Source organism: Mya arenaria, chromosome 5 (genome assembly GCF_026914265.1).
Source record: "Mya arenaria isolate MELC-2E11 chromosome 5, ASM2691426v1".
NCBI lineage: Eukaryota > Metazoa > Mollusca > Bivalvia > Myida > Myidae > Mya > Mya arenaria.
This window is the reverse complement of record NC_069126.1, coordinates 29,770,652-29,790,281: the sequence shown is the minus strand read 5'-3', so window position 1 is coordinate 29,790,281 and position 19,630 is coordinate 29,770,652.

Sequence of the window (19,630 nt, the reverse complement as noted above, 5' to 3'; positions counted from 1 at the left end):
TATCTCTTCGACATTAGCTGCTGCTTCATATCTGCTTCCGTAATTACTTTTACAGCTTTTTTCTTTGTCAACCTTAAAATCTCACACCAGCATTCATCAGCTAACACTGTAAAAACAGTGCCATTTTAATCCTGCTGTACTAAACCTTTAACTTCATCGGCAAATACATCAGTATGCTTTATGGTCACTCCTTTTGCAAAGGTTACTATTGCAATTCTAAATACTGATGTTACACTGAACCTTGACTAATGCAGATATTTGGACTCTTCTTCCACCTGGTTTTGTACAAGTGCATCCTCATCACTGCTTACACTTTCGTTCACATTCATTCTTCTCCTCCCTCTGCACTGAGGTGTTAAGGCCTATGTTTTCAATATGGGCCAGGCATGAAGGAACTGAATAAAGCACCTGTTGACCCTCGCCCTTTCTTCGTTTAACACGGTTTCAGACAGTCTCCTTTGGAACAACGAAGTAACAAGTAATTGAACCCCGTACTTTGTTTTTATTTGCACAAGCGTCATTGAATCCAGACGTTGGGTTAGACTTTCAATCATATTTTCTAACTTTCTCTGTCTTGTCTCATCCACTGCATTGACTTGTACTTGCTCCGATTCTTTCTAACGACTACAGTCCATGACCGGTGTTGTATAATGAAAATCTTTTATTAGATTTAAGGAATCTTTCATGGTTTCAGGACGTTGTAAACATGCATATTGAACTACTTCTGAGGCTTCATAGCTAAAGAAAGGACTCAGTCTGCCCAATCATTTAAACACTCACTCTCATTTTGGCAAGCTTGTTTAAACTTTGCTATCGCAGTTTCTGCAAATTCTGAAGTGCCAAAATGTTTATCCAGTTTTTTCATCAAACGACAAAACGTTAATCTGTAACCTGATTAAGCCCATTAAAGAATAATGATCCAAATATCTACCCTTCAAACTCCAATCAGGATAATCATAAATCTCATCATCTGACTAATACATAACCCGCCGGTAACTTTGAAATTTGACCTTTAACTATGTCAATTTGAAAACCCGTCAAACCTCATACTATGGGGGAATTTCCATGTCTCCCCTCTTGCACCCCCTTATGAGTTTTCACTCCCATTAGAAGAACTTGATCTTGTCCGATGCCGCTCCCAATAACGAGACCTTGTCCGTAATCCAGAAGATGAACTGAAACTTCGACGACTATTTGAACGTCTCTACATTGACCTTGAGCGCTTTGATTTTTTATGTTACTGAGATGGAGATTTCGATTTTCTCTTCCTTTTGACTGATTGGTCGTCCTTACATTTCGAGAAGGAGATCTGGAAGAGAACTTTTTTTTAGTCTACTTTTTTTGACATACGACTAGTCGAACTTGACCAACATTTTGATGTTTACAAACTGTTTCTTACCATTTTGGTTTTGCAATTTAATTTTTAAGAATTAGCCAACCAAAACCACACTCTTCCCAACTTTATAAATAAAGACCTTTGAGCATGCTACAGCGTGAAAAAACACAAACAAAACTACCTCACAAACCATTCTATCGATCTCCGTCGTCTGATGAAACCTTTCTTGTCTGCACTCCCTATAATCACTTAATTTTCACAGGCTAGTACAAGTTACAAACACAATGAAATGTCCTATAGCACCACTGATATTTTAAATCAAATTCCAGAAAACAACAACAACAGGAATATTATTTAGTTAGTCCGAAACTTTTTCCGGAAGACGCGGATTTCCAACCAAGTTTGAAGCTTGTTTCTTTAATATTCTGACACCATTGACTTGTTTATTGTGTGTTCTGGTTCCCTTAGCCCTAAATAACCTTTAATACGTAATACTAAAGCAGAACCATTTAAACCCCACATTGGCACTCTTTATTTGCTCTTAAAATTATCTTATTTCCAGAACACGACCATTGTGTTCAAAGGCACACATCCAAGAGAGAGCATGTACATCTCTCAAAACCCTACCTACTAACAGTCGGCTGGGTTACATACTTCTAGTGTCAAATGCAGTGTTGCAATGCACATACAAACGAGTCGGTTCTTAAGGTATGTGCGATTTCAATTCTGTTGGCTACGACATACAAAGGTCCAAAGTCCACACCAACGTACGTAAACGGAGGCATCTGCTGTTTCCGGTTTTTTTTTCTGAAAGCGCTGTTTACACTTCATGCCTGCACTGACTACATGTTTCACTGTCAGTGAAATATCCAATACATTCGTGTAGGTGCCTTTGCTTTCAGATGTATGTCAAAAAAGAAAGTATCATCTCGGATGTTCCACTGAAGACCGAGTGTTCTCTCTAAACTCGCTGTCCACTTCTAGGTCGACAGTAACAGACGGTTTTGCCTGCTCTTCCGGTGGGATTGAATCAACAACTCCTTGGCAGTTCGACATCCACTTTGTAAATCTGAAGCCACCTCGACCGAACATTTCTCGGAGATCCTTAAAAGGCAATACTGCTGTTTCCTTGTTGTTAGTTGACTGTAATAGATGTTTAACATAGAATTTCCTCTCCAGTGTTGAGCTTTCAATCGGCGCATACATTTCTGCATTGTCAGTCGCCGTTCTCTGTAATGCATACGCTCCGCAGCTCGGCGAGGAAGTTGCGTCAAACGAATGTTCTTGCATCCGATGGCATTCACGCTGTCAAGTTAAGTCCCCTTCGGGCCACCACAGGAAGCGGCATGTTTTCGTTATGTGGAAGACTTTTATCACTGCACCAAGGTAGTCCGATTTTGTAATGTCCATCATCTTAAGTTGTTGTCTGCATCATTATTCCTAATGCTCGTCGGTCGTGTTTTGATATCTCCCGTTTAGCGTCAGCTGCGTATTCAAGAAAGACTGTAGACCAGAGTCTGTTCACTTGCTGTAATAAATCGGCTTGTTGATCATGCACATTGACATTCAAGTTGGTGGACACCTTACCTGTTGGCCTAATGATCGTCCAATCTAAAATTGATCTGATAGCATATGGTTTGCTGCGCTAACCACTTCTTTCTTCTTCCACCAAGAAGGCTTCCGGTGTGTCACTGCAAATCAATAGCCCAACCTTATCTGCGTCTATATTAGGAAACTCATTGCCGGCGAAGTGATCCCACTTAGCCAATTCCGAACACTGACGCGGAACACTGATTCGCACCAAAGTCTGTTGCCCCCGCTTACCCCATCCGCTAATGTTGTTTGGCTCCGGATAACACTGCTAATGCATCCAGGGTTGCATTCTAAAGCAACGAGGACAGTCCAATGGACAGTTTACGCACAGCACTGACGAGCAGCACCGATTTACACCCCAGTACGCTGACCCCGTTTACCCCACCCACCCATATTTGTTTTCCCGATTACAATGCTAATGCAAACAGAGCTGCATTTTAAAGTAACAAGTACAGTCCATTGGATAGTTTACGCTCTGCACTGACGAGCAGCACCGATCTACACCCCAGTAAGCTGACCCCGCTTACCTCACACGCCAATATTTTTTTCCCGATTACACTGCTAATGCATCCAGGGTTGCATTCTAAAGCAACGAGGACAGTCCACTGGACAGTTTACGCACAACACTGACGAGCAGCACCGATTTACACCCCAGTACGCTGACCCCGCTTACCCCACCCACAAATATATTTTTTTCCCGATTACACTGCTAATGCACACAGAGCTGCATTCTAAAGTAACAAGTACAGTCCACTGGACACTTTACGTACAGCAATGACGAGCACCACCGATCTACACCCAAGTAAGCTGACCCCGCTTACCCCATACGCCAATATTTGTTTTTTTCCCGATTACACTGCTAACGCACCCAGAGTTGCATTCTAATGCAACGAGGACAGTCCACTTGACAGTTTACGCACAGCACTGATGAAAATCACGTATTTACACCCCAGTACGCTGACCCCACTTACCCCACCCGCCAATTTTTTTCCCGATTACACTGCTAATGCACCCAGAGTTGCATTCTAAAGCAACTAGGACAGTCCACTGGACAGTTTATGCACAGCACTGACGAGGAGCACCGATTTACAGCCCAGTACGCTGACCCCGCTTACCCAAACCGCCAATATATTTTTTCCCAATTACACTGCTAATGCACCCAGAGTTGCATTCTAAAGCAACAAGGAAAGTTCACTGGACAGTTTAAGCATAGCACTGACGAGCAGCACCGATCTACACCCCAGTACGCTGACCCCGATTTCCCCACCCGCAAATATTATTTTTCCCGATTACACTGCTAGTGCACCCAGAGTTGCATTCTAAAGCAACGAGGACAGTCCACTGGACAGTTTACGCACAGCACTGACGAGCAGCACCTATTTACACCCCAGTACGCTGCCCCGCTTAAACCACACGCCAATATTTTTTTCCCGATTACACTGCTAATGCATCTAGAGTTGCATTCAAAAGCAACGAGGACAGTCCACTGGACAGTTTACGCACAGCACAGACGAGCAGCACCTATTTACACCCCAGAAAGCCGACCCCGCTTACCCCTCAATCCAATATTTTTTTCCCGATTACACTGCTAATGCACCCAGTGTTGCGTTCTAAGGAAACGTGGACAGTCCACTGGACAGTTTACGCACAGCACTGACGAGCAGCACCGAATTATACCCCAATACGCTGACGCGGCTTACCCAAACCGCCAATATTGTTTTTCCCGATTACACCGCTAACGCACCCTGAGTTGCATTCTAATGCAACGAAGAAAATCCACTTGACAGTTAACGCACAGCACTGATGAAAAGCACCGATTAACACCCTAGTACGCTGACCCCGCTTACCTCACACACCAATATTTGTTTTTCCCGATTACACTGCTAATGCAATATGAGGTGCATTCTAAAGCAACGAGGGCAGTCCACTGGACAGTTTACGCACAGCTCTGACGAGCAGCACCGATTTACACCCCAGTACGCTGACCCCTCTTACCACGCACGCCAATCTATTTTTTTCCCGATTACACTGCTAATCCACACAGAGTTGCATTCTTAACAAACGAGGACAGTCCACTGGACAGTTTACAAACAGCACTGACAAGCAGCACAGATTTACTACCCAGTACGCTGACCCCGCTTACCCCACCCGCCAATAATTGTTTTGACCGATTACACTGCCAATGCACCAAGAGTTGCATTCTAAAGCAACGAGGACAGTCCACTGGACAGTTTACGCGCAGCACTGACGAGCAGCACTGATTTACAACCCAGTACGCTGACCCCGCTTACCACGCCAGCCAATATATTTTTTCCCGATTACACTGCTAGTGCACCCAGAGTTGCATTCTAAAGCAACGAGGACAGTACACTGGACAGTTTACGCACAGCACTGACGAGCAGCAACGATTTACATTCAAGTATGCTGACCCCGCTTACCCCATCCGCCAATATTTTTTCCCTATTACACTGCTTATGTATTCAGAGTTGCATTCTAAAGCAACGAGGACAGTCCACTGGATAGTTTACGTACAGCACTGACGAGCAGCTCCGATTTACAACCAAGTATAATGACCCCGCTTACCCCACCCGCCAATGCTTGTTTTTCCCGATTACACTGCTAATGCACCATGAGTTGCATTCTAAAGGAACGAGGACAGTCCACTGGACAGTTTACGAAAATCTCTGATGAGCTGCACCGATTTACACCCCAGTACGCTGACCCCTCTTACCCCGCACGCCAATATATTTTTTCCCGATTACACTGCTAATCCACACAGAGTTGCATTCTTAAGAAACGAGGACAATCCACTGGACAGTTTACAAACAGCACTGACAAGCAGCACAGATTTACTACCCAGTACGCTGACCCCGCTTACCCCACCCGCCAATAATTGTTTTGACCGATTACACTGCCAATGCACCAAGAGTTGCATTCTAAAGCAACGAGGACAGTCCACTGGACAGTTTACGCGCAGCACTGACGAGCAGCACTGATTTACAACCCAGTACGCTGACCCCGCTTACCACGCCAGCCAATATATTTTTTCCCGATTACACTGCTAGTGCACCCAGAGTTGCATTCTAAAGCAACGAGGACAGTACACTGGACAGTTTACGCACAGCACTGACGAGCAGCAACGATTTACATTCAAGTATGCTGACCCCGCTTACCCCATCCGCCAATATTTTTTTCCCCATTACACTGCTTATGTATTCAGAGTTGCATTCTAAAGCAACGAGGACAGTCCACTGGATAGTTTACGTACAGCACTGACGATCAGCTCCGATTTACAACCAAGTACAATGACCCCGCTTACCCCACCCGCCAATGCTTGTTTTTCCCGATTACACTGCTAATGCACCATGAGTTGCATTCTAAAGGAACGAGGACAGTCCACTGGACAGTTTACGAACAGCTCTGATGAGCTGCACCGATTTACACCCCAGTACGCTGACCCCTCTTACCCCGCACGCCAATATATTTTTTCCCGATTACACTGCTAATCCACACAGAGTTGCATTCTTAAGAAACGAGGACAATCCACTGGACAGTTCACGCACAGCACTAACGAGCAGCACCGATTTACTACCCAGTACGCTGACCCCGCTTACCCCACCCGCCAATAATTGTTTTGACCGATTACACTGCCAATGCACCACGAGTTGCATTCTAAAGCAACGAGGACAGTCCACTGGACAGTTTACGCGCAGCACTGACGAGCAGCACTGATTTATAACCCAGTACGCTGATCCCGCTTACCACACCAGCCAATATATTTTTCCCAATTACACTGCTAGTGCACCCAGAGTTGCATTCTAAAGCAACGAGGACAGTCCACTGGACAGTTTACGCACAGCATTGACGAGCAGCAACGAATTACATTGAAGTATGCTGACCCCGCTTACCCCATCCGCCAATATATTTTTCCCGATTTCACTGCTAATGTACTCAGAGTTGCATTCTAAAGCAACGAGGAGAGTCCACTGGATAGTTTACGTACAGCACTGACGAGCAGCACCGAATTACACCCAAGTACGATGACCCCGCTTACCCCACCCGCCAAAGCTTGTTTTTCCTGATTACACTGCTAATGCACCCAGAGTTGCATTCTAAAGCAACGAAGACAGTCCACTGGACTGTTTACGCACAGCACTGACGAGCATCACCGATAACACCCCAGTACGCTGACCCCGTTTACCCCACCTGCCAATATTTTTTTCACTGACGAGCAGCACTGATTTACACCCCAGTACGCTGACCCCGCTTACCACACCAGCCAATATATTTATTTCCCGATTACACTGCTAATGCACCCAGAGTTGCTTTCTAAAGCAACGAGGACAGTCCACTGGACTGTTTACGCACAGCACTGACGAGCATCACCGATAACACCCCAGTACGCTGACCCCTCTTACCCAAACCGCCAATATTTTTTCCCGATTACACTGCTTATGCACCCGGAGTTGCATTCTAAAGCAACGAGGACAGTCCACTGGACAGTTTACGCACAGCACTGACGAGCAGCTCCGATTTACACCCCAGTACGCTCACCCCGCTTACCCCAGCCGCTAATATTAATTTTTCTTCATTTAACTGCTAATGCACGCAGAGTTGAATTCTTAAGCAATGAGGACAGTCCACTGGACAATTTACTCACAGCACTGATGAGCAGCACCGATTTACCCCCCAGAACGCTGACCCCGCTTATATCACACGCCAATATTTGTTTATCCCGATTACACTGCTAATGCACACAGAGTTGCATTCTAAAGCAACGAGGACAGTCCACTGGACAGTTTATTCACAGCAATGACGTGCAGCACCGAATTACACCCCAGTACGCTGACCCCGCTAACCCAACCCGCCAATATATTTTTCCCCGATTACACTGCTAATGCACCCAGAGTTGCATTCTGAAGCAACGAGGACAGTCCACTGGACAGTTCACGCACACCACTGACGAACAGCATTTATTTACAACACTGACGAGCAGCACCGATTTACACCCCAGTACACTGACCCGCTTACCCCACCCGCCAATATTTTTTTCCCGATTTCACTGCTAATGCACTCAGAGTTGAATTTTAATGCAACGAGGACAGCCCACTGGACAGTTTACAAACATCACTGACGAGCAGCACCGATTTACACCCCAGTATGCTGACCTCTATTACCCCACCCGCCAATATCTATTTTTCCCGATTACACTGCTAATGCACCCAGAGTTGCATTCTAAAGCAACGACGACAGTCCACTGGACAGTTTACGCACAGCACTGACGAGCAGCACCGATTTACACCCCAGTACGCTGACCCCGCTTACCCCACCCGCCAATACGTTTGTTTCCCGATTACACTGATAATGCACCAAGAGTTGCATTCTAAAGCAACGAGGACAGTCCACTGTACAGTTTACGCACAGCACTGACGAGCAGCACCGATTTACACCCCAGTACGCCGACCCCGCTTACCCCACCCGCCAATATTAATTTTTCCCGATTACACTGCTAATGCACCCAGAGTTGCATTCTAAAGCAACGACGCCAGTCCACTGTACATTTTACGCACAGCACTGACGAGCAGCACCGATTTACACCCCAGTACGGTGACCTCTCTTACCCCGCATGCCAAAATATTTTTTCACGATTACACTGCTAATGCAGACAGAGTTGCATTCTTAAGAAACGAGGACAGTCCACTGGACAGTTCACGCACAGCACTGACAAGCAGCACCGATTTACTACCCAGTACGCTGACCCCGCTTTCCCCACCCGCCAATAATAGTTTTGACCGTTTACACTGCCAATGCACCAAGAGTTGCATTCTAAAGCAACGAGGACAGTCCACTGGACAGTTTACGCGCAGCACTGACGAGCAGCACTGATTTACACCCCAGTACCCTGACCCCGCTTACCACACCAGCCAATATATTTTTTCCCGATTACACTGCTAGTGCACCCAGAGTTGCATTCTAAAGCAACGAGGACAGTCCACTGGACAGTTTACGTACAGCACTGACGAGCAGCTCCGATTTACACCCCAGTACGCTGACCCCGCTTACCCCAGCCGCTAATATTAATTTTTCTTGATTAAACTGCTCATGCACGCAGAGCTGAATTCTAAAGCAAAGAGGACAGTCCACTGGACACTTTATTCACAGCAATGACGTGCAGCACCGAGTTACACCCCAGTACGCTGACCCCGCTAACCTAACCCGCCAATATTTTTTTCCCCGATTACACTGCTAATGCACCCAGAGTTGCATTCTGAAGCAACGAGGACAGTCCACTGGACAGTTCACGCACAACACTGACGAACAGCATTTATTTACAACACTGACGAGCTGCACCGATTTACAACCCCAGTACGCTGACCCCGCTTACCCCACCCGCCAATATTTTTTCCCGATTACACCGCTAATGCACCCAGAGTTGAATTCTTAAGCAACGAGGACAGCCCACTGGACAGTTTACAAAAAGCAATGACGAGCAGCACCGATCTAAACCCCAGTACTCTGACCCCGATTACCCGAAACGCCAATATATGTTTTCCCGATTACACTGCCAGACGAGCAGCATTTATTTACACCCCAGTACGCCGACCCCGCTTACCCCACCCGCCAATATTAATTTTTCCCGATTACACTGCTAATGCACCCAGAGTTGCATTCTAAAGCAACGACGACAGTCCACTGGACAGTTTACGCATAGCACTGACGAGCAGCACCGATTTACACCCCAGTACGCCGACCCCGCTTACCCCACCCGCCAATATATGTTTTTCCAGATTACACTGCTAATGCACTCAAAGTTGAATTCTAAAGCAACGCGGGCAGTCCTCTGGACAGTTTACGCACAGCAATGACGATCAGCACCGATTTACACCCAAGTACGATGACCCCGCTTTACCCACCGCCAATATATTTTTTTCCCGTTTACACTGCTAATGCTCCCAGAGTTGCATTCTAAAGCAACGAGGACAGTCCACTGTACAGTTTACGCACAGCACTGACGAGCAGCACCGATTTACACCCCAGTACGCTGACCTCTCTTACCCCGCACGCCAAAATATTTTTTTCCCGATTACACTGCTAATCCACACAGAGTTGCATTCTTAAGAAACGAGGACAGTCCACTGGACAGTTCACGCATAGCACTGACAAGCAGCACTGATTTACACCCCAGTACGCTGACCCCGCTTACCACACCAGCCAATATATTTTTTTTCACGATTACACTGCTAGTGCACCCAGAGTTGCATTCTAAAGCAACGAGGACAGTCCACTGGACAATTTACGCACAGCACTGACGAGCAGCAACGAATTATATTTAAGTATGCTGACCCCGCTAACCCCATCCGCCAATATATTTTTCCCGATTACACTGCTAATGTACTCAGAGTTGCATTCTAAAGCAACGAGGAGAGTCCACTGGAAAGTTTACGTACAGCACTGACGAGCAGCACCGATTTACACCCAAGTACGATGACCCCGCTAACTCAACCCGCCAAAGCTTGTTTTTCCCGATTACACTGCTAATGCACCCAGAGTTGCATTCTAAAGCAACGAAGACAGTCCACTGTACAGTTTATGCACAACACTGACGAACAGCACCGATTTACACCCCTATACGCTGACCCCGCTTACCCCACCTGCCAATATTTTTTCCCGATTACACTGCTAATATACCCAGAGTTGCATTCTAAAGCAACGAGGACAGTCCACTGGACTGTTTACGCACAGCACTGACGAGCATCACCGATAACACCCCAGTACGCTGACCCCGCTTACCCAAACCGCCAATATTTTTTCCCGATTACACTGCTTATGCACCCAGAGTTACATTCTAAAGCAACAAGGACAGTCCACTGGACAGTTTACGCACAGCACTGACGAGCTGCTCCGATTTACACCCCAGTACGCTGACCCCGCTTACCCCAGCAGCTAATATTATTTTTTCTTGATTAAACTGCTAATGCACGCAGAGTTGAATTCTAAAGCAAAGAGGACAGTCCACTGGACAGTTTATTCACAGCAATGACGAGCAGCACCGAATTACACCCCAGTACGTTGACCCCGCTAACCCAACCCGCCAATATTTTTTTCCCCGATTACACTGCTAATGCACCCAGAGTTGCATTCTGAAGCAACGAGGACAGTCCACTGGACAGCTCACGCACAACACTGACGAACAGCATTTATTGACAACACTGACGAGCTGCACCGATTTACACCCTAGTACGCTGACCCCGCTTACCCCAGCCGCCAATATTTTTTCCCGATTACACTGCTAATGCACCCAGAGTTGAATTCTAAAGCAACGAAGACAGCCCACTGGACAGTTTACAAACAGCACTGACGAGCAGCACCGATTTACACCCCAGTACGCTGACCTCTATTACCCCACCCGCCAATATTTATTTTTCCCGATTACACTGCTAATGCACTCAGAGTTGCATTCTAAAGCGACGAGGACAGCCCACTGGACAGTTTACAAACAACAATGACGAGCAGCACCGATTTACACCCCAGTACTCTGACCCCGCTTACCCCAACCGCCAACATATGTTTTCCCGATTACACTGCCAGACGAGCAGCATTTATTTACACCCCAGTACGCCGACCCCGCTTACCCCACCCGCCAATATTAATTTTTCCCGATTACACTGCTAATGCACCCAGAGTTGCATTCTAAAGCAACGACGACAGTCCACTGGACAGTTTACGCATAGCACTGACGAGCAGCACCGATTTACACCCCAGTACGCTGACCCCGCTTACCCCACCCGCCAATATATGTTTTTCCAGATTACAAAGCTAATGCACTCAGAGTTGCATTCTAAAGCAACGAAGAGAGTCCACTGGATAGTTTACGTACAGCACTGACGAGCAGCACCGATTTACACCCAAGTACGATGACCCCGCTTTCCCCACCCGCCAATATATTTTTTCCCGTTTACACTGCTAATGCACTATGAGTTGCATTCTAAAGCAACGAGGACAGTCCACTGGACAGTTTACGCACAGTACTGACGAGCAGCTCCGATTTACACCCAAGTACGCTGACCCCGCTTACCCCACCCGCCAATGCTTGTTTTTCCCGATTACACTGCTAATGCACCAAGAGTTGCATTCTAAAGCAACGAAAACAGTCCACTGGACAGTTTACGAACAGCTCTGACGAGCAGCACCGATTTACACCCCAGTACGCTGACCCCTCTTACCCCGCACGCCAATATATTTTTTCCGATTACACTGCTAATCCACACAGAGTTGCATTCTTAAGAAACGAGGACAGTCCACTGGACAGTTTACGCACAACACTGACGAGCAGCACAGATTTACTTCCCAGTACGCTGACCCCGCTTACCCCACCCGCCAATAATTGTTTTGACCGATTACACTGCCAATGCACCAAGAGTTGCATTCTAAAGCAACGAGGACAGTCCACTGGACAGGTTACGCGCAGCACTGACGAGCAGCACCTATTTACACTACAGTACGCTGACCCCGCTTACCCCTCCCGCCAATATATTTTTCCCGATTACACTGCTAATGCACCAAGAGTTGCATTCTAAAGCAACGAAGACAGTCCACTGGACAGTTTACGCACACCACTGACGAGCAGCACCGATTTACACCCCAGTACGCTGACCCCGCTTACCCCACCTGCCAATATTTTTATCCCGATAACACTGCTAATGCACCCAGAGTTGCATTGTTAAGAAACGAAGACAGTCCACTGGACAGTTTACGCACAAACTGACTAGCAGCACCGATGTACACCCCAGTACGCTGACCCCGCTTACCCCACCCGCCAATATTTTTGTTTCCCGATTACACTGCTAATGCACCAAGAGTTGCATTATTAAGCAACGAGGACAGTCCACTGGACAGTTTACGCACAGCACTGACGAGCAGCACTGATTTACACCCCAGTACGCTGACCTCTATTACCCCACCCGCCAATATTTATTTTTCCCGATTACACTGCTAATGCACTCAGAGTTGCATTCTAAAGCAACGAAGACAGCCCACTAGACAGTTTTCAAACAGCAACGACGAGCAGCACCGATTTACACCCCAGTACTCTGACCCCGCTTACCCCAACCGCCAATATATGTTTTCCCGATTACACTGCCAGACGAGCAGCATTTATTTACACCCCAGTACGCCGACCCCGCTTACCCCACCCGACAATATTAATTTTTCCCGATTACACTGCTAATGTACCTAGAGTTGCATTCTAAAGCAACGAGAACAGTCCACTGGACAGTTTACGCACAGCACTGACGGGCAGCACTGATTTACACCCCAGTACGCTGACCCCGCTTACCCCACCCGCCAATATATGTTTTTCCAGATTACAAAGCTAATGCACTCAGAGTTGAATTCTACAGCAACGAGGACAGTCCACTGGACAGTTTACGCACAGCACTGACTAGCAGCAACGAATTACATTTAAGTATGATGATCCCGCTTACCCCATCCGCCAATATATTTTTCCCGATTACACTGCTAATGTACTCAGAGTTGCATTCTAAAGCAACAAAGAGAGTCCACTGGATAGTTTACGTACAGCACTGACGAGCAGCACCGAATTACACCCAAGTACGATGACCCCGCTTACCCCAGCCGCCAAAGCTTGTTGTTCCCGATTACACTGCTAATGCACCCAGAGTTGCATTCTAAAGCAACGAAGACAGTCCACTGGACAGTTTATGCACAACACTGACGAGCAGCACCGATTTACACCCCAGTACGCTGACCCCGCTTACCCCACCTACCAATATTTTTTTCCCGATTACACTGCTAATGCACCCAGAGTTGCATTCTAAAGCAACGAGGACAGTCCACTGGACTGTTTACGCACAGCACTGACGAGCAGCTCAGATATTCACCACAGTACGCTGACCCCGCTTACCCCAGCCGCTAATATTAATTTTTCTTGATTAAACTGCTAATGCACCCAGAGTTGAATTCTTAAGCAACGAGGACATTTCACTGGACAATTTACTCACAACACTATCGAGCAGCACCGATTTACACCCCAGTACGCTGACCCCGCTTACATCACACGCCAATATTTGTTTATCCCGATTACACTGCTAATGCACCCAGAGTTGCATTCTAAAGCAACGAGGACAGTCCACTGGACAGTTTATTCACAGCACTGACGTGCAGCACCGAATTACACACCAGTACGCTGACCCCGATAACCCAACCCGCCAATATTTTTTTCCCCGATTATACTGCTAATGCACCCAGAGTTGCATTCTAAAGCAACGAGGACAGCCCACTGGACAGGTTACAAACAGCACTGACGAGCAGCACCGATTTACACCCCAGTACGCTGACCTCTATTACCCCACCCGCCAATATTTATTTTTCCCGATTACACTGCTAATGCACTCAGAGTTGCATTCTAAAGCAACGAAGACAGCCCACTGGACAGTTTACAAACAGCAATGACGAGCAGCACCGATTTACACCCCAGTACTCTGACCCCGCTTACCCCAACCGCCAATATATGTTTTCCCGATTACACTGCCAGACGAGCAGCATTTATTTACACCCCAGTACGCCGACCCCGATTACCCCACCCGCCAATATCAATTTTTCCCGATTACACTGCTAATGCACCAAGAGTTGCATTCTAAAGCAACGACGACAGTCCACTGGACAGTTTACGCACAGCACTGACGATCAGCACCGATTTACACCCAAGTACGATGACCCCGCTTTCCCCATCCGCCAATATATTTTTTCCCGTTTACACTGCTAATGCACTATGAGTTGCATTCTAAAGCAACGAGGACAGTCCACTGGACAGTTTACGCACAGTACTGACGAGCAGCACCGATTTACACCCAAGTACGCTGACCCCGCTTACCCCACCTACCAATATTTTTTCCCGATTACACTGCTAATGCACCCAGAGTTGCATTCTAAAGCAACGAGGACAGTCCACTGGACTGTTTACGCACAACACTGACGAGCAACTCCGATTTACAACCCAGTACGCTGACCCCGCTTACCCCAGCCGCTAATATTAATTTTTCTTGATTAAACTGCTAATGCCCCCAGAGTTGAATTCTTAAGCAACGAGGACAGACCACTGGACAATTTACTCACAACACTGACGAGCAGCACCGATTTACACCCCAGTACGCTGACCCCGCTTACATCACACGCCAATATTTGTTTATCCCGATTACACTGCTAATGCACCAAAAGTTGCATTCTAAAGCAATGAGGACAGTCCACTGGACAGTTTATTCACAGCAATAACGTGCAGCACCGAATTACACCCCAGTACGCTGACCCCGCTAACCCAACCCGCCAATATTTTTTTCCCCGATTACACTGCTAATACAACCAGAGTTGCATTCTGAAGCAACGAGGACAGTCCACTGGACAGTTCACGCACAACACTGACGAACTGCATTTATTTACAACACTGACGAGCAGCACCGATTTACACCCCAGTACGCTGACCCCGCTTACCCCACCCGCCAATATTTTTTTCCCGATTACACTGCTAATGCACCCAGAGTTGCATTGTTAAGAAACGAAGACAGTCCACTGGACAGTTTACGCACAAACTGACGAGCAGCACCGATTTACACCCCAGTACGCTGACCCCTCTTACCCCACCCGCCAATATTTTTGCTTCCCGATTACACTGCTAATGCACCAAGAGTTGCATTCTTAAGCAACGAGGACAGTCCACTGGACAGTTTACGCACAGCACTGATGGGCAGCACCGATTTACACCACATTACGCTGACCTCTCTTACCCCACACGCCAAAATATTTTTCCCGATTACACTGCTAATGCACCCAGAGTTACATTGTTAAGAAACGAAGACAGTCCACTGGACAGTTTACGCAAAACACTGACAAGCAGCACCGATTTACTCCGCAGTACGCTGACCCCGCTTACCCCACCTGCGAATAATTGTTTTGACCGATTACACTGCTAATGCACCAAGAGTTGCGTTCTAAAGCAACGAGGACAGTCCACTGGACAGTTTACGCGCAGCACTGACGAGCAGCACCGATTTACACCCCAGTACGCTGACCTCTATTACCCCACCCGCCAATATTTATTTTTCCCGATTACACTGCTAATGCACTCAGAATTGCATTTTAAAGCAACGAAGACAGCCCACTAGACAGTTTACAAACAGCAATGACGAGCAGCACCGATTTACACCCCAGTACTCTGACCCCGCTTACCCCAACCGCCAATATATGTTTTCCCGATTACACTGCCAGACGAGCAGCATTTATTTACACCCCAGTACGCCGACCCCGATTACCCCACCCGCCAATATTAATTTTTCCCGATTACACTGCTAATGCACCAAGGGTTGCATTCTAAAGCAACGACGACAGTCCACTGGACAGTTTACGCACAACACTGACGAGCAGCACAGATTTACTTCCCAGTACGCTGACCCCGCTTACCTCACCCGCCAATAATTGTTTTGACCGATTACACTGCCAATGCACCAAAAGTTGCATTCTAAAGCAACGAGGACAGTCCACTGGACAGTTTACGCGCAGTACTGACGAGCAGCACTGATTTACACCCCAGTACGATGACCCCGCTTACCCCACCCGCCAATGCTTGTTTTTCCCGATTACACTGCTAATGCACCCAGAGTTGCATTCTAAAGCAACGAAGACAGTCCACTGGACAGTTTACGCACAACACTGACGAGCAGCACCGATTTACACCCAAGTACGCTGACCCCGCTTATCCCACCTGTCAATATTTTTATCCCGATTACACTGCTAATGCACCCAGAGTTGCATTGTTAAGAAACGAAGACAGTCCACTGGACAGTTTACGCACAAACTGACGAGCAGCACCGATTTACACCCCAGTACGCTGACCCCTCTTACCCCACCCGCCAATATTTTTGCTTCCCGATTACACTGCTAATGCACCAAGAGTTGCATTCTTAAGCAACGAGGACAGTCCACTGGACAGTTTACGCACAGCACTGATGGGCAGCACCGATTTACACCACATTACGCTGACCTCTCTTACCCCACTCGCCAAAACATTTTTCCCGATTACACTGCTAATGCACCCAGAGTTACATTGTTAAGAAACGAAGACAGTCCACTGGACAGTTTACGCAAAACACTGACAAGCAGCACCGATTTACTCCGCAGTACGCTGACCCCGCTTACCCCACCTGCGAATAATTGTTTTGACCGATTACACTGCTAATGCACCAAGAGTTGCGTTCTAAAGCAACGAGGACAGTCCACTGGACAGTTTACGCGCAGCACTGACGAGCAGCACCGATTTACACCCCAGTACGCTGACCTCTATTACCCCACCCGCCAATATTTATTTTTCCCGATTACACTGCTAATGCACTCAGAATTGCATTTTAAAGCAACGAAGACAGCCCACTAGACAGTTTACAAACAGCAATGACGAGCAGCACCGATTTACACCCCAGTACTCTGACCCCGCTTACCCCAACCGCCAATATATGTTTTCCCGATTACACTGCCAGACGAGCAGCATTTATTTACACCCCAGTACGCCGACCCCGCTTACCCCACCCGCCAATATTAATTTTTCCCGATTACACTGCTAATGCACCCAGAGTTGCATTCTAAAGCAACGAGAACAGTCCTCTGGAGAGTTTACGCACAGCACTGACGAGCAGCACTGATTTACACCACAGTACGCTGACCCCGCTTACCCCACCCGCCAATATTTTTTTCCCGATTACACTGCTAATGCCCCCAGAGTTGCATTCAAAAGCAACGAAGACAGTCCACTGGACAGTTTACGCACAACACTGACGAGCAGCACCGATATACACCCCAGTACGCTGACCCCGCTTACACCACCTGCCAATATGTTTTTCCAGATTACACTGCTAATGCACCCAGAGTTGCATTCTAAAGCAACGAGGACAGTCCACTGGACTGTTTACGCACAGCACTGACGAGCAGCACCGATAACTCCCCAGTACGCTGACCCCGCTTACCCAAACCGCCAATATTTTTTTCCCGATTACACTGCTTATGCACCCAGAGTTGCATTCTAAAGCAACGAGGACAGTCCACTGGACAGTTTACGCACAGCACTGACGAGCAGCTCCGATTTACACCCCAGTACGCTGACCCCACTTACCCCAGCCGCCAATATTAATTTTCTTGATTAAACTGCTAATGCACGCAGAGTTGAATTCTTAAGCAACGAGGACAATCAACTGGACAATTTACTCACAGCACTGACGAGCAGCACCGATTTACACCCCAGTACGCTGACCCCGCTAACCCAACCCACCAATATTTGTTTCCCGATTACACTGCTAATGCACCCAGAGTTGCATTCTGAAGCAACGAGGACAGTCCACTGGACAGTTTACGCACAGCACTGACGAGCAGCACAGATTTACTACCCCGTACGCTGACCCCGCTTACCCCAACCGCCAATAATTGTTTTGACCGATTACACTGCCAATGCACCCAGAGTTGAATTCTAAAGCAACGAGGACAGTCCACTTGATAGTTTACGCACAGCACTGACGAGCAGCACAGATTTACACCCCAGTATGCCGACCCCGCTTACCCCACCCGCCAATATATATTTTTTTCCCGATTACATTGCTAATGCACCCACAATTGCATTCTAAAGCAACGAGGACAGTCCACTGGACAATTTACGCACAGCACTGACGCGCAGAACCGATTTACATCCCAGTACGCTGACCCGCTTACCTCACACACCAATATTTGTTTTTCCCGATTACACTTCTAATGCACCATGAGTTGCATTCTAAAGCAACGAGGACAGTCCACTGGACAGTTTACGCACAGCTCTGACGAGCAGCACCGATTTACACCCCAGTACGCTGACCCCTCTTACCCCGCACGCAAATATAGTTTTTTCCCGATTACACTGCTAATCCACACAGAGTTGCATTCTTAAGAAATGAGGACAGTTCACTCGACAGTTAACGCACAGCACTGACGAGCAGCACAGATTTACATCCCAGTACGCTGGCCCCGCTTACCCCACCCGCCAATATTTTTTTTCCCGATTACACTGCTAATGCACCAAGAGTTGCATCCTTAAGCAACGAGGACGGTCCACTGGAATGTTTACGCATAGCACTGACGAGCAGCACAGATTTACACCCAAGTACGTTGGCCGCGCTTAACCCACCCGCCAGTATTTTTTCCCGAATACACTGCTAATGCACCAGAGTTGCATTCTAAAGCAACTAGGACAGTCCACTGGACAGTATACGCACAACACTGACGAGCAGCACCGATTTACACCCCAATACGCTGACCCCGCTTACCCCACCCGCAAATGTATTTTTTATCAAAGTAAACTGCTTATGTACCCCGAGTTGCATTCTAAAGCAACGAGGACAGTCCACTGAACAGTTTACGCACAACACTGACGAGCAGCACTGATTTACACCCCAATACGATGACCCCGCTTACCATACACGCAAATATACGTTTTTTTTCCGATTACACTGCTAATGCACCCAGAGTTGCATTCTAAAGCAACGAGGATAATCCACTTGACAGTTTACGCACAACACTGACGAGCAGCACCGATTTACACCCCAGTACGCTGACCCAGCTTACTCCAACCGCCAATATTTGTTTTTTCCGATAAGACTGCTAATGCACCCAGAGTTG